Genomic DNA, 15,886 nt, shown 5'->3' on the forward strand with positions numbered 1-15,886 from the left:
CAGCTTCTGGAAGCTATCCCATCCTTTTTCTGAAGGGGATACCAAATATTACAGCTAATAAAGGGTTGTAATATTTGGTATCCCCTTGATTTTGAGGGGTAACATTTAACACCTCACTGCTTGAACTTTCCCTTGCATTGGGGAGGGGAGTACATCATAAGACTTCACAGTGTCAGCTTCTGGAAGCCATCCCATCCTTTTTTGAAGGGGATACCAAATATTACAGCTGATATAGGGTTGTAATATTTGGTATCCCCTTAATGTTGAGGGGTAACATTTAACAAAGCGCTGCTTGAACTATCCCTTGCATTGCAGGGGGGAGTACATTGTTTGTCTACACCATGCCTCCTTCTGGAAGCTATCCCACCTGTTTTTTGAAGGGGATACCAAATATTACAGCTAATATAGGGTTGTAATATTTGGTATCCCCTTGATTCTGAGAGGTAACATTTAACAACGCACTGCTTGAACTATCCCTTGCATTGGGGTGGGAAGTACACCGTAAGCCTACACTATGACAGCTTCTGGAAGCCATCTCATCCTTTTTTTGAAGGGGATACCAAATATTACAGCTAATATAGGGTTGTAATATTTGGTATCCCCTTGATTTTGAGGGGTAACATTTAACAACGCACTGCTTGAACTATCCCTTGCATTGGGGAGGGAAGTACACCATAAGCCTACACTATGACAGCTTCTGGAAGCTATCCCATCCTTTTTCTGAAGGGGTTACCAAATATTACAGCTAATATAGGGTTGCAATATTTGGTATCCCCTTGATTTTGAGGGGTAACATTTAACAACGCACTGCTTGAACTATCCCTTGCATTGGGGAGGGAAGTACATCATAAACCTACACTATGACAGCTTCTGGAAGCTATACCATCCTTTTTCTGAAGGGGATACCAAATATTACAGCTAATATAGGGTTGTAATATTCTGTATCCTCTCGATTTTGAGGGGTAACATTTAACAAAGCGCTGCTTGAACTATCCCTTGCATTGCACGGGGGGGTACATTGTTTGTCTACACTATGCCTCCTTCTGGAAGCTATCCCACCTGTTTTTTGAAGGGGATACCAAATATTACAGCTAATATAGGGTTGTAATATTTGGTATCCCCTTGATTTTGAGGGGTAATATTTAACAACGCACTGCTTGAACTATCCCTTGCATTGGGGTGGGAAGTACACCGTAAGCCTACACTATGACAGCTTCTGGAAGCCATCTCATCCTTTTTTTGAAGGGGATACCAAATATTACAGCTAATATAGGGTTGTAATATTTGGTATCCCCTTGATTTTGAGGGGTAACATTTAACAACGCACTGCTTGAACTATCCCTTGCATTGGGGAGGGAAGTACACCATAAGGCTACACTATGACAGCTTCTGGAAGCTATCCCACCCTTTTTCTGAAGGGGATACCAAATATTACAGCTAATATAGGGTTGTAATATTTGGTATCCCCTTGATTTTGAGGGGTAACATTTAACAACGCACTGCTTGAACTATCCCTTGCATTGGGGAGGGAAGTACAGCATAAGCCTACACTATGACAGCTTCTGGAAGCTATCCCATCCTTTTTCTGAAGGGGATACCAAATATTACAGCTAATATAGGGTTGCAATATTTGGTATCCCCTTGATTTTGAGGAGTAACATTTAACAACGCACTGCTTGAACTATCCCTTGCATTGGGGAGGCAAGTACATCATAAGCCTACACTATGACAGCTTCTGGAAGCTATCCCATCCTTTTTCTGAAGGGGATACCAAATATTACAGCTAATATAGGGTTGTAATATTTGGTATCCCCTTGATTTTGAGAGGTAACATTTAACAACGCACTGCTTGAAATATCCCTTGCATTGGGGAGGGAAGTACACCATAAGCCTACACTATGACAGCTTCTGGAAGCTATCCCATCCTTTTTCTGAAGGGGATACCAAATATTACAGCTAATATAGGGTTGTAATATTTGGTATCCCCTTGATTTTGATAGGTAACATTTAACAACGCACTGCTTGAAATATCCCTTGCATTGGGGAGCGAAGTACACCATAAGCCTACACTATGACAGCTTCTGGAAGCTATCCCATCCTTTTTCTGAAGGGGATACCAAATATTACAGCTAATATAGGGTTGTAATATTTGGTATCCCCTTGATGTTGAGGGGTAACATTTAACAAAGCGCTGCTTGAACTATCCCTTGCATTGCAGGGGGGAGTACATTGTTCGTCTACACTATGCCTCCTTCTGGAAGCTATCCCACTTGTTTTTTGAAGGGGATACCAAATATTACAGCTAATATAGGGTTGTAATATTTGGTATCCCCTTGATGTTGAGGGGTAACATGTAACAGCGCACTGCTTGAACTATCCCTTGCATTGGGAAGGGGAGTACATCATAAGCCTACACTCTGACAGCTTTCGGAAGCCATCCCATTCTTTTTCTGAAGGGGATACCAAATATAATGGCTAATATAGAGTTGTAATATTTGGTATCCCCTTGATGTTGAAGGGTAACATTTAACAACGCACTGCTTGAACTATCCCTTGCATTGGGGAGGGGAGTACATCATAAGCGTACACTGTGACAGCTTCTGGAAGCCATCTCATCCTTTTTTTGAAGGGGATACCAAATATTACAACTAATATAGGGTTGTAATATTTGGTATCCCCTTAATTTTGAGGGTTAACATTTAACAAAATACTGATTGAACTATCCCTTGAATTGGGTAGTGGAGTACACAAATTCTTTCTGTGCACTGTGACTCTGGGCCAGCCCAAGGGGTGCTCGGGGCACCGACACACAATTAATGTGACAGGGATTACCCTGATCGCCGTGGTCACACGACAAGACCGCAGCTGCCGTGGGCTCACGGACAAGCAGCTGCTCTGAGATCACACAGCGGGCCAGTGGCCTGGAGACACCCAGGTTACACATGCTTGTCTGGGGGCACCCAGACTGCACCCAGACTAGCAGGGCCGCAGACCTGTGATCACACAGGGTAGGCTTGCAGGCCCAACACAATGAGACACAGAGACAGAGTGCCATTACATTTAGTCTACCGCCGTGGTATTGCACGTGCGTGCGCAGGCTCCTTCTTTTCAAAGTCAGGTATGAGGCTGACATGACACATCCTTAGAGGGACAATACATGTTCTTAAAAGGGAAACAGCACAAATACTCCCACTATGCTATGAGATGTGTAATATATATATATTGTCGGTCTGGTTTATTGTGTGATTTATCTGCATTTCATGTCATCCCTGTAAAATGAAATATTATTTGTATGTGTTTTACGTGCCTGCCATGATGACTGCACCGCTATGCCACACCCTCTACAGTGAACCCATCTATCGGGTCAATTTCCCTAAGGAGGTAGTATTCTGGAGTATTTTTTCAATTTTCAGCCATAGTTTGTGTGGTCATTTCCATCACTGTTGGCAGCTGTGATTTATTAAGCTACTAATTATATAACCCACTAAGTGTTGGCAGCTATGATTTTTTAAGCTACAAATAACCATATGACCAACTAAGTTTCATTCAACTCAACGCAGTTCGGCTGACTCATCAAGTAAAAGTGGCGTACTGAGCCGCGGGAGTGGGGGGGCCAAGCTGCCACCCAACAGGCTCTTTTTAGAGCCTGACCGGGACTTTCATCAGTGGGCCACCCGTCCCGTTTGGCACCTCAATGAGGGTACCCAATGAGAAAGATGTCTCGCTGGCAGGTCAATGTGTGCTGAGTAATTCCTGCTCAGCACAGTAATTGTCCTGGCAGCAGGACACCTTACCCTTTCCGAAACCTCTGGCAGGACAATGTCCCAAGGAGCTCAGGGCAGCAGCAGAGGGGCTCTCAAGTTGCTCTGTGTCAACAGAACATTTCAATGTGAGCCATTAGGCACTGATGGGAGGGAGGGGGGACTATTAGCAGGGACTTTTGTCCCTTTAGAAATGTACACGGCAGGAAGTGATCAGGTGTGAGAAGTTTGCATAATGCTGCATGCTTTATGAAATAATGACTGTAAAGATGTGCTCAGTTGCTTAAATTGTCCACATCCCGGTTTCACTATTTTAACCAGTGTGTGATCCTGGGCAGATCATTTAATTAGACTGTCTTATCTGCAGCTCTGTAAGTGATTCACTTCAAAGCTTATGTGTTAATATATGATGCTATTTTTTTTTTTAAAAAGCCTTACTTGCTCCATATATAACAGTGCATTTTAGGTATTTTGCCTCACAAAATGATTTGCCTCTTGGCTTACTTATGACAACTTATTCTAAAGTCACTTCCATGGTGCCTCCACGTATCAAAGACTGATGATGCTCCTTGCAATGTGCTTTCTGTGAAGTAATTTATGTTGGTGCAATCCATAAGCAAATCAGGAGATGTGCATGTATCATAGCTCTCAACCATTTGGGTCGCGAAGGCGGGTGAAAACACCCGATTTTAGTTTTGGCGGGTGAGACGCCCATTGAAAGGCTGGAGGCTTGGGGTGAGTCAGCTGTTTACAAGGCGGGTGACACCCGCCAAAAGCGTGAGAGTTGAGAGCTATGATGTATTTTGCCCCAGAGCGCCTGGATAGAGCTCTAAAAGATGAGTTCCCTGCATCTGTAATGATTCTGACGTTTTTATTGTGTTAAAATGCGATATGATGAGACAACCTGGAATTGCGTGCACTCCATTTGAGAGGGGAAAGTAGCGAGTTTTGAGAGGGGAAAGTAGCGAGTTTTGAGAGGAGAAAGTAGCAGGTTTCACCGTGGCTGTATGGAACTCGGGCGTTATGCCGGTGTTATGCAACATTTGGTATCCCATACCGAGGCTCAAAACTTACCGAGGCTCGGAACTCTCCTACTTTGGTCTGTGATCTACGAAGACAGCCGAAGACAGGGGATACCGGATCGGTATGGGATACCAAATATTACAGAACAGCCCTAACAAATGTTGTCCCAGTGTTGTATGCTATCCTGCATCCCCATGGTAGCTTGTGGGATACATTGTTTGGAAATCTCCGGAGCCACGCTCACTTGGATACCCCGCCCCATACAACACCGGCCCTGTGAGCGAGCACTAAAGCTGCTCTTTGTTATGCAAAGTGCCTGATTGTCAGCAAGGAGGGCTTGGGTGTTGTGGCTTTGAAGAGATTTGGAGGGGGTGTCACCAGGACAAGGCAGGGCTGCTCGCCCTTTCTCCTTCACATAAGTGCAAAATCCAACTGACTTGTCTCTTCCAGGATCATTAACGTTGAATGCTTGACCAGCGCAGAATCGACAGCCTGAAAAGTATCAGAAGATTCGCTAAAAGCACAGGGATATACACCCGGGCCCACCCGGATGGGAGGCCCGGGGCCGTAAGCTGGGAGGTGGGGCGTTTGTGCTAAGTCTGGTGGGGTAGTGCCTTTTGGCGCTGCCCCACTTAGCATGCACATGACGGGGTCGGGCTGCTGGGTCCCTTTACAATGGGAACCCAGACAGCGCGTCTCCAAGACAGGAGGGTGAGGTGAGAGGGGCAGGTGACAACTGGCAGTCGCTGCCCCCTGTCACCTTGCCCTCCATACTTCAAAGGCCCCCCTTCCCATCCTGCGGATGCTGAGCGGGGGCCTTTTGAAGTTCAAAGAAGGGGCCGCCTTGCCCCCAGGCCGAATTCTGCCTTTATCTGGCGGGGGCAAGGTGGCCCTTCTCATGCTTCCTCCCCGTCAGCCACGAACAGCAGCAGGACGGCTGCAGGGAGACTGGAAGCAGGACGACACGAAGCACTGAACGAAGTAGCTCAGCAGACGTTTCTTTGCAGCAGAGAACACAATTTGGATCCGTCATCATAATACCGGCATCAAAGGGATCATGCGGTGCGTGCGTCGGCTCAGCCACGCAGGCATCATCAAAGCAGGCGAAGAACACTGCTGACGGAGGAAATAGGGGAAATTACTGCCATATCTAAGATTGGCAGGCCGATTTCCAGTGACCAGGCAGCACTCTAGTAAAAGTTTCCAAAGGAGACGGGAGAAGAGATCGGCCGAGTGCGGCGCATTAACAGCTGGCATTCCTGACTTTGGCACTGGGTTTCTATGCATGCAGCAGTCACATTGCAGTGTCGTCATCATTCAGCATACTAATAGCAGTAAGGAGGCATTTGGCCCTTGTGTCTGCATGGAAAAGTGCTCTGGAAAGTCCGTTTTGGCAAAGCTGGAATTTAAGATCACAGGAAGGCCACGTCTGGTGAAGATTGCTGCTGCCCAGTGTGAGGCACTCCAAGGGCACAACCGGTCACACGCATGACACGGACCGCAGCCGAGGCATCTCCCGCTGGATGGTAATCACTTTACATACACGGAAGCGAGCGGTAGGGCGGAATTCTCACCAGCCCCTCCAGCACCACTGAAAGCCTGCCAGCAGCGCAGGACAACCCACAGGGAACGCTGCTCGAACAATTATAGAATCGGGCAGCCCGCGGACAGAGCAGAAGCTATAAAGGCACCTGGTTGGAAGCAGGTCGACGCAGAGCACCCTCGAGGGGTCGGGGGGAGAGGAGCTGCATGGACAAATCCTCTTTCCCTTAAGCAGGCCACACCATCACAGGGCAAGCACACAGGGGAGCAACCGGGGCCATTTTCTTTCACAAACCACGGTACCGGCAGGCGTTAATGAGAACCCCTACAGTGCGCAACGCTGCGAGAGCCGCAAATCTGTGTAAGCAGGAAGATACAGAGCAAGAAACTTACCTAACACAGGTAACTGAAAGGAGAATAAAAGGTGCCATACAGCATTTTTGGCGCACACAGGAGCAAGGCACGCCGAGTGGGCAACACATGAACCACCTATTACAAACCAGCACACAGAGGCCCAAAGAGGAAAGGGATGGCTGACACTTTATCCCTAAAAGAAACACTACTCCTGGAATGGGCCAAAGCAGCAGAAGCTGTCCATGGCATGGATCTGGTGCAGGAAAGAATGGCGGAGCTCGCATCAACCAGTTTCAATGCTGACAACGCAGGCGCACTAGGTGATGAAGATGTCGGCGATGATGAGCCAGCAGGAATGGAGCAGCCGACCAGGAAGAAGCAGCGCCTCGATGTCCGCAGCATGCCCGCCTCTTCAGAAACCCACCCCGACACCAAAAGAAAAGCAAAATCAGGTACTGTGAAAAGCAATGTTTTGGGGCCAATGCTAGAACAATTTTTAAAATGGCACAAGGATGGGGGTGCTGTAAGAAAGAAGAGACACAGGGATGACTCGAGCAGCTCCAGCAGCAAGAGTGACAGCACGGATACAGAGTCTGATTCTGGGGGCGAGGATGTCCAGGGCCACCTTAAAGCGTGGGTTGGGCCTAGCAATGATGTTGTGTCCCCAAGCCCAGAAATGACTAAATATGGGAGGCGCACAGCCGGCAAAAGCGTGAATAGAAGTTTAAAAAAGACTATTGCATGGCACATTGAGCGCAAAAGTAAGAGAAAGATTTGGAAGAAGCCATTTATTGATATGTTTTGCCTATTGGAATAAGAAGAATTAGGTTTTGGTATTTCAAAAAAAGATAAGAAAGAAGAAGAGAAAGATAGGGCGAAGAGGCCTACTTTGGAAAAGAATATCCAGAAATGGGAGGCCTCTTTTCAAATCCTGTCAACAATCATTTTAGAAAAATTCCCAGAAGAGGGCACTGCACTGATTGCCTATCACCACAGAATTTTGGAGATTCACAATACCTTTTGGGGGGGAATCATGGCTGAACTACGATAGAGAGTTCAGGAAGGAGATGCAGAAATTCCCTGATCTGGGCTGGGAGGAGGAAGAGCCCAAACTGTATATTTTCCATGTATTAAATGAAATCTCGGCTAGGAGCGCTCAGAGAAATAAAGACCATGAGCATCAGTATAACAGAAGAGGTAGAAATAGGCAGCATAACCAGCGCAGGCACCAGCAAGACAGTGCACAGGCCAACAAAAACAAACCCCCTGTTTCGAAGATCGCCCCCAGGGGGGCAAAACCAAGGGCAGTTGGCCAACCGCAGCACCGGTGGGGCCAAAGGGAGCACCCCGGGGACCTGCTTGTATTTCAATAGAGGTTCATGCAACAAGGGCTCGGAGTGCAGATACAAGCACCTATGCAGCACATTCAATGGAGGCCACAGCAGCAACAACTGCACAAATGCCTCTCCCTCCAGGCCCAGCCCAAAAGTCTCAGAGGGTAAAACATGTACTAGTAATAAAATGGGAGCCTCACCAACAGAAATTGACCAACTAATAAAAATGTTAGAGAACTAGCCTGACCCTGCAGCTAGATAATTCTTGGGTCAGGGCTTCAAAGATGAGTTTCAGATCCCATTCAAGGGCCAGGGATCTCCCACTATACCCAAAACCAAAAATCTGCTTCTTCCCCAGCCAACATAATAAGAGAATAAAGTGGTAAAGAGTCAAACCTAGGGAGGATTGAGGGTCCCTTCCAACTCCCTCCTTTCATTGAGTTTTTATGCTTCCCCCTGGCCATTGTGCCCAAAAAACAGCAGGTGGAGTTTAGGACGATCCACCATTTATCTCACTCACCCGGAAGCTCTTTCAATGTTGGCATCCTTGCCACTGAGGCTACTGTCTCTTACAGCGGCGTGCAGGATGCGGTTGACCTAGTAAAACTGTCAGGTAGACACGCTCTCATGACGAAAGCCGACACTAGGTCAGCATTCAGGCTGCCGCCTGTGCACAAGAACACCTACTAGTGGCCGCGTTTCCATTTTTTGACAACATATTCTGTTTTGATAAACGCCCCCCCCCTCCCCCAATGGGCTGCGCCATCGCATGTGCCTACTTTGAACAGTTCAGTTCTTTCCTACAAAGGGTACTCCAACAGGCCACGCCTAGAGCCAGAACGGTACACTCTCTAGATGATTTCTTCTTCACTGGCCCAGCAGGGTCTCCCATAGGCAGCGCATCCATTAAGTTACTCAGTGAAACCAGGCAGGCATTAGGGGTTCCACTGGCGCCTGAGAAGACGGTAGGACCCTCCACCACCCTGCCATTCTTAGGCATAGAGATTGACTCTTCCAAGAGGGAATGCTGCCTACCCATAGACAAAATAGAGGACCTTCTAAAGACAATAAGGTTGATGACAGGCAGGGAATAGGCGACGCTGCGGGAAATACAGTCCCTTGCTAGGAAGCTCAATTTTGCTACCAGAATCATGTTCCTAGGCCGGATCTTTAACAAGAACGTGGAACTAAAAATGAGGGTGGGTTACTAAGCCACACCACCACATCAGATTGGGCAAAGAAATAACACTAGACATGGCCATATGGGAATCATTTCTTAACAATTTTAATGACCAGGTGATATAGCGCAAAACCATGAATGGAGCAGACAAAAGGTCCTTGTTCACAGATGCGGCTGGCAGCAAATGATTTGGGGTATGTTTTGGTAACAAGTGGTGCGCTGAGCACTGGCCTCCCTGCTGGCAGAGGGGGGGCTGGTTCAGGAACATCACACTGCTAGAGATATTCCCCATAATGGATGGCACTCTATTTAAGGGGGGACTTGTTGGCCAGCACAGAACTGGTCACACGGTCAGACAACATGGCGGTTGTACACATGTTAAACAAGGGTGCTGCCTCCTGCCCTCTGGTGCTAAAAGTGTTGAGAGAAATGACAAAAAGTCACCCTGGAAAATAACATGGTAATAATTGGGCGGCACATTGCAGGCAAAGATAATAAGGCCGCTGACGCTCTGTCCCGTTTTTCAGTTCTCCACTTGCAAGGCACTAAACCCACAGGCAGAAGCCAGGAGGACAGCAGTTCCAGAAGAGGTTTGGGCCACCATGGACAAATCCAAGGCAACCCCCGCCAGCCAGCTCTCCCATCTGGCAGCAGTTTCATATTACACTAGATTAGCGGTGGCACCCGACCCCACCCACGGCGCACTAACCAGATATGCTCTCAACGGTTGGTCCAAAATGGAAGGGGTCAAGACAGACACCAGGCGCCCCCTCAATTTTGCTAAATTACAAAATTCTGCTAGACACCCTCCCTGCAGTATGCAACAATGCCTACGAGAGCTCACTATTTAGAGCTGCCTTCACACTCAACTACTCTGGGGCGTTCAGGATCAGCGAGATAGCCTCCAAAAACACAGGATCAGAGGTAGGGCTGTGAAACTGTGTAGGCCCAAAACTGACCAATTAGGAAAAGGGAGGATCATCAACCTGTACCTCATTGAGGAAACAGAATATTGCCCTATCTGCAGCACCAGGGCCTTCACGAACAAGCGCCCCAGCCGGGGGGGGGGGGCAATTATTCACACACAAAATTGGGTCTGCCCTCAGTAGATTCCAGGTGAGGTCTGTCCTCAGGAAGACTATAATAGCTATAGGATGGAATCCTACTGAGTTTGGATCCCACTCCTTCAGGAAAGGAGCAGCCACTTCAGCCTGGATGGGGGGGTTGCAAGAGAAAGCCATAAAAGGGAGTGGGGGTTGGAATCAGGGGGCTTACAAAAGATACATCAGGAAATACTTGATTTAATATTATCTTCCTCCCCTCCCCCCTCCCCCCCCCGATTATCTCCTCATCATCCACCCATTTCGGGGGCAATGACTTGCCTCAGCTGGGCAGGACGTTTTTCTGGCTTAAATCGGCACCTCCCTCAGATCCCTGGCACGCATGCTAAGACTTCGAACAGAAGTGAAGAGGTCAGAAATCATCCCTCGCCAACAGTGGCATGAGGCAGAGTGCAGCAAAGCCATGGAGATTTCTAAGCGCAAACTGAACAAAGCCGTGGCCAATTTCTGCCTTTTTATCAGGCCTCAAATTTATTAAACATGGGATCTCGGTACACAACCAGGCCATGTTCTGCAATGACAGGGTTCACCTGTCCATTGAAGGTATGGACATTTCACCAGGAATATTTTCTGGACCCTGGCAGCCAGAGGCTGTACTTAATTCATAATCTCTTATTTTGGGTGGACCTGGGAGACGCCGGTCAGCATCCCCTCAGGGTGGCGGCGGGGATCAGCCTCGAGCGGGCCCCTAATTGGGATTAGGGCCCCCCGCTCACCTGTTCCCTCTGTCCCCAAAATATAGTATTGTTATCCTTATGTGATGTTATGGCTGGTTTTTCTTTTGCACCATGGCTGGTACTAAAATAAAGCTTGTGGCCAAAGTTTTTTCCACCTCACATCATGGTCGTCAGTCTCCTCATTCCTGCAACTGTCATTCTGTATTGCCTGTCTTGTCACACTTGTCATCCATCCGTGTCACCCGCATGCCACTCCCCAGCACAAAAACACTTCCAGGCTTATACACCCGGGCCCACCCGGATGGGAGGCCCGGGGCCGTAAGCTGGGAGGTGGGGCGTTTGTGCTAAGTCTGGTGGGGCAGTGCCTTTTGGCGCTGCCCCACTTAGCATGCACATGACGGGGTCGGGCTGCTGGGTCCCTTTACAATGGGAACCCAGACAGCGCGTCTCCAAGACAGGAGGGTGAGGTGAGAGGGGCAGGTGACAACTGGCAGTCGCTGCCCCCTGTCACCTTGCCCTCCATACTTCAAAGGCCCCCCTTCCCATCCTGCGGATGCTGAGCGGGGGCCTTTTGAAGTTCAAAGAAGGGGCCGCCTTGCCCCCAGGCCGAATTCTGCCTTTATCTGGCGGGGGCAAGGTGGCCCTTCTCATGCTTCCTCCCCGTCAGCCACGAACAGCAGCAGGACGGCTGCAGGTCTAAAAAACCATCCCTCCCACCCTACAAATAACCGTAAGGAAAAGCTATAGCGAGGGCCAGGTAGAAAATGGAACACAATCATAGCATTAGGGGAGGCTAAAACGCCTCACTTCAAAAAATAAAACATAAAAATTCTACTCCAAGAAGGGCCTTCTTAAAATACCGGGGGTCTTTTTGTCTATTTGTTAATATTCCAGGAAAATACGGTTATAGAAGACCCAGGCGCTCAGAATCCACCAGAGAACATCAATACAGGTGGGAGCCCTAGGGGTATAACAAAAGTGAAAAGGAGAGAGGAACTTGAGCAGAAACATGTACTAGTAAGCCTCAAGTATCCACCTCCATGCATGCAGAAGGGGGGGTCTCACCACAAGTGGATCAGGAGCAGGGTAAGTTCCTAGTAAGGCTCCAGAACCCACCCCCTCACAATTTTGTTTATGCAAGATAAGCTCACTGGGGTACGCAAGTGGATCGTGGGCGGGGGAAGTTCCCAGCTAAGCCCTTAGAACCCACCCCAGCAGCGAAATAGTACAACACAAGCACTGAAGGGGTCTCACAACACAAGTGGATCGGGAGCAAGGAACATTCTAGTAAGGCTCTCCTTTTGAACCCATTCCAGCTGTAAAAACAGGCAGCCTTAAGCGCTGAGGGGGTCTCACAACGCAAGTGGATCAGGAGCAGGGTAAAAACCTAGTAAGGCTCTTTGAACCCACCCAGGCTGTAAAAACAAGCAGCTTCAAGCGCTGAGGGGGTTTCATAATGCAAGTGGATCGGGAGCTGGGTAAAAACCCAGTAAGGCTCTTTGAACCCACCCCTGCTGTAAAAACAAGCAGCGCTAAGCGCTGAGGGTAGGTCTCACAAGGCAAGTGGATTGGGAGCAGGGTAAAAACCTAGTAAGGCTCTTTGAACCCACCCCGGCGGTAAAAAAACAAGCAGCTTTAAGCGCTGAGGGGGTTTCACAATGCAAGTGGATCGGGAGCTGGGTAAAAACCCAGTAAGGCTCTTTGAACCCACCCCGGCTGTAAAAACAAGCAGCTTTAAGCGCTGAGGGGTCTCACAATGCAAGTGGAGCGGGAGCAGGGAAAAAAACCCAGTAAGGCTCGTTGAACCCATCCCGGCAGTAAAAACAAGCAGCGCTAAGTGCGGAGGGGGTCTCACAATGCAAGTGGATTGGGAGCAGGGAAAAAACCCAGTAAGGCTCTTTGAACCCACCCCGGCTGTAAAACAAGCAGCCTAATGCGCAGAAGGGGTCTCGTAGCACAAGTGGATCTGGAGCAGGGAAGACCCTAGTAAGGCTCCTAGAACCCACCCCCGAGGAAAGAACTAGCCCGCAAACGGAGCGTGGGGGCTTCAAAAACTCAAGTGGATCATGTGTGGAGAAAGTGCCAAATTCATCTCCAAAGAGTGGACCAAGAGGCTAAAACGCCTCCATCCGTGGAAAAGTACAAAACACATGACCAAAAAATCAAAATGGCTCCAAGAACACATCCCGCGGAGGATCAAGTGAAAGGCTTCACAACGCGGGGTTTTGTTCTATCAAGAAATAGGGATCAAGAGCCATAACTTCAGCGAAAATCACCCTGTGAGCAAGAGAGGGCGCAAGTGCTAAACCTGGTCAGGTTGGACATCAGTAAAAGGCACACAAGCGCACATCTCCCCACCTCACTTGGAAAGGACAAGAGAAAGCAGGATGAACCTGCTCCAAAGACAAGCAATTATGAACATGTCACAGCTCACACGCTGTGGCCAAACAATTGTCACAAGCTTTCATATGAATGGCGGCGGGGATCAGCCTCGAGCGGGCCCCTAATTGGGATTAGGGCCCCCCACTCACCTGTTCCCTCTGTCCCCAAAATATAGTATTGATATCCTTATGTGATGTTATGGCTGGTTTTTCTTTTGCACCATGGCTGGTACTAAAATAAAGCTTGTGGCCAAAGTTTTTTCCACCTCACATCATGGTCGTCAGTCTCCTCATTCCTGCAACTGTCATTCTGTATTGCCTGTCTTGTCACACTTGTCATCCATCCGTGTCACCCGCATGCCACTCCCCAGCACAAAAACACTTCCAGGCTTATAGCTCAGTGGTAGAGCATTTGATTGCAGATCAAGAGGTCCCTGGCTCAAATCCGGGTGTCCCCTTCGACTTTTCTTAAATTTTAATAATAAATAATTGTTTATTCACAAAGATATGTGTTCCTTTTCTAATTACACTTGGCATCAGTGAACATTTACGCTTCAAGATGCATGATCAAAAAGTGTTCTGGTTTCATCCTAGTTAACATCTTGCGGACAGCAATTATGCACTTTTTAAAGTGTCCGTTTAGTGTTTTAGCTCCACTTTTGCTGCCTGCTCCTTGAGATCAAGGAACATTTGTATTTACAGAACCCAAGGGTGCTACACACTGTCCACCCCTCATCCCCCACACCTGTAAGCAAGCGGGGCACATTCAGATTGAAATTGGCCCCCAGGAGCCCTAACAAATGTTGTCCCAGTGTTGTACGCTATCCTGCATCACCCATGGTAGCTTGTGGGATACATTGTTTGGCAATCTCCGGAGCCACGCTCACTTGGATACCCCGCCCCATACAACACCGGCCCTGTGTGCGAGCACTGAACCCGCTCTTTGTTATGCAAAGTGCCTGATTGTCAGCAAGGAGGGCTTGGGCGTTGTGGCTGCTTTGAAGAGATTTGGAGGGGGTGTCACCAGGACAAGGCAGGGCTGCTCGCCCTTTCTCCTTCACAAAAGTGCTAAATCCAGCTGATGTGTCTCTTCCAGGATCATTAACGTTGAATGCTTGACCAGCGCAGAATCGACAGCCTGAAAAGTATCAGAAGATTCCCTAAAAGCACGGGTATATAGCTCAGTGTTAGAGCATTTGACTGCAGATCAAGAGGTCCCTGGTTCAAATCCGGGTGTCCCCTTCGACTATTCTTAAATTTTAATAATAAATAATTGTTTATTCACAAAGATATGTGTTCCTTTTCTAATTACACTTGGCATCAGTGAACATTTACCCTTCAAGATGCATGATCAAAAAGTGTTCTGGTTTCATCCTAGTTAACATATTGCTAACAGCAATTATGCACTTTTTAAAGTGTCCGTTTAGTGTTTTAGCTCCACTTTTGCTGCCTGCTCCTTGAGATCAAGGAACATTTGTATTTACAGAACCCAAGGGTGCTACTCACTGTCCACCCCTCACCCCCCACACCTGTAAGCAAGCGGGGCACATTCAGATTGAAATTGGCCCCCAGGAGCCCTAACAAATGTTGTCCCGGTGTTGTATGCTATCCTGCATCCCCATGGTAGCTTGTGGGATACATTGTTTGGAAATCTCCGGAGCCACGCTCACTTGGATACCCCGCCCCACACAACACCGGCCCTGTGAGCGAGCACTAAAGCTGCTCTTTGTTATGCAAAGTGCCTGATTGTCAGCAAGGAGGGCTTGGGTGTTGTGGCTTTGAAGAGATTTGGAGGGGGTGTCACCAGGACAAGGCAGGGCTGCTCGCCCTTTCTCCTTCACATAAGTGCAAAATCCAGCTGACGGTTCTCTTCCAGGATCATTAACGTTGAATGCTTGACCAGCGCAGAATCGACAGCCTGAAAAGTATCAGAAGATTTGCTAAAAGCACGGGGATATAGCTCAGTGGTAGAGCATTTGACTGCAGATCAAGAGGTCCCTGGTTCTAATCCGGGTGTCCCCTTCGACTTATCTTAAATTTTAATAATAAATAATTGTTTATTCACAAAGATATGTGTTCCTTTTCTAATTACACTTGGCATCAGTGAACATTTACCCTTCAAGATGCATGATCAAAAAGTGTTCTGGTTTCATCCTAGTTAACATATTGCTAACAGCAATTATGCACTTTTTAAAGTGTCCGTTTAGTGTTTTAGCTCCACTTTTGCTGCCTGCTCCTTGAGATCAAGGAACATTTGTATTTACAGAACCCAAGGGTGCTACACACTGTCCACCCCTCACCCCCCACACCTGTAAGCAATCGGGGCACATTCAGATTGAAATTGGCCCCCAGGAGCCCTAACAAATGTTGTCCCGGTGTTGTATGCTATCCTGCATCCCCATGGTAGCTTGTGGGATACATTGTTTGGAAATCTCCGGAGCCACGCTCACTTGGATACCCCGCCCCATACAACACCGGCCCTGTGTGCGAGCACTGAACCCGCTCTTTGTTAT

The 15,886-nt window shown here is 48.1% G+C and overlaps 1 non-coding gene across 1 annotated transcript; it reads left to right on the forward strand.

Moving 5' to 3' along the window:
• The first annotated feature begins 15,323 nt into the window (after positions 1–15,323).
• TRNAC-GCA (transfer RNA cysteine (anticodon GCA)) lies at positions 15,324–15,395 on the forward strand. The gene has a single exon. It is a non-coding gene; the product is annotated as a tRNA-Cys (tRNA).
• Positions 15,396–15,886: the final 491 nt, after the last annotated feature.

This window comes from Ambystoma mexicanum, chromosome 1p (assembly GCF_040938575.1).
Source record: "Ambystoma mexicanum isolate Mex_15411 chromosome 1p, UKY_AmexF1_1, whole genome shotgun sequence".
Classification (NCBI taxonomy): Eukaryota; Metazoa; Chordata; class Amphibia; order Caudata; family Ambystomatidae; genus Ambystoma; species Ambystoma mexicanum.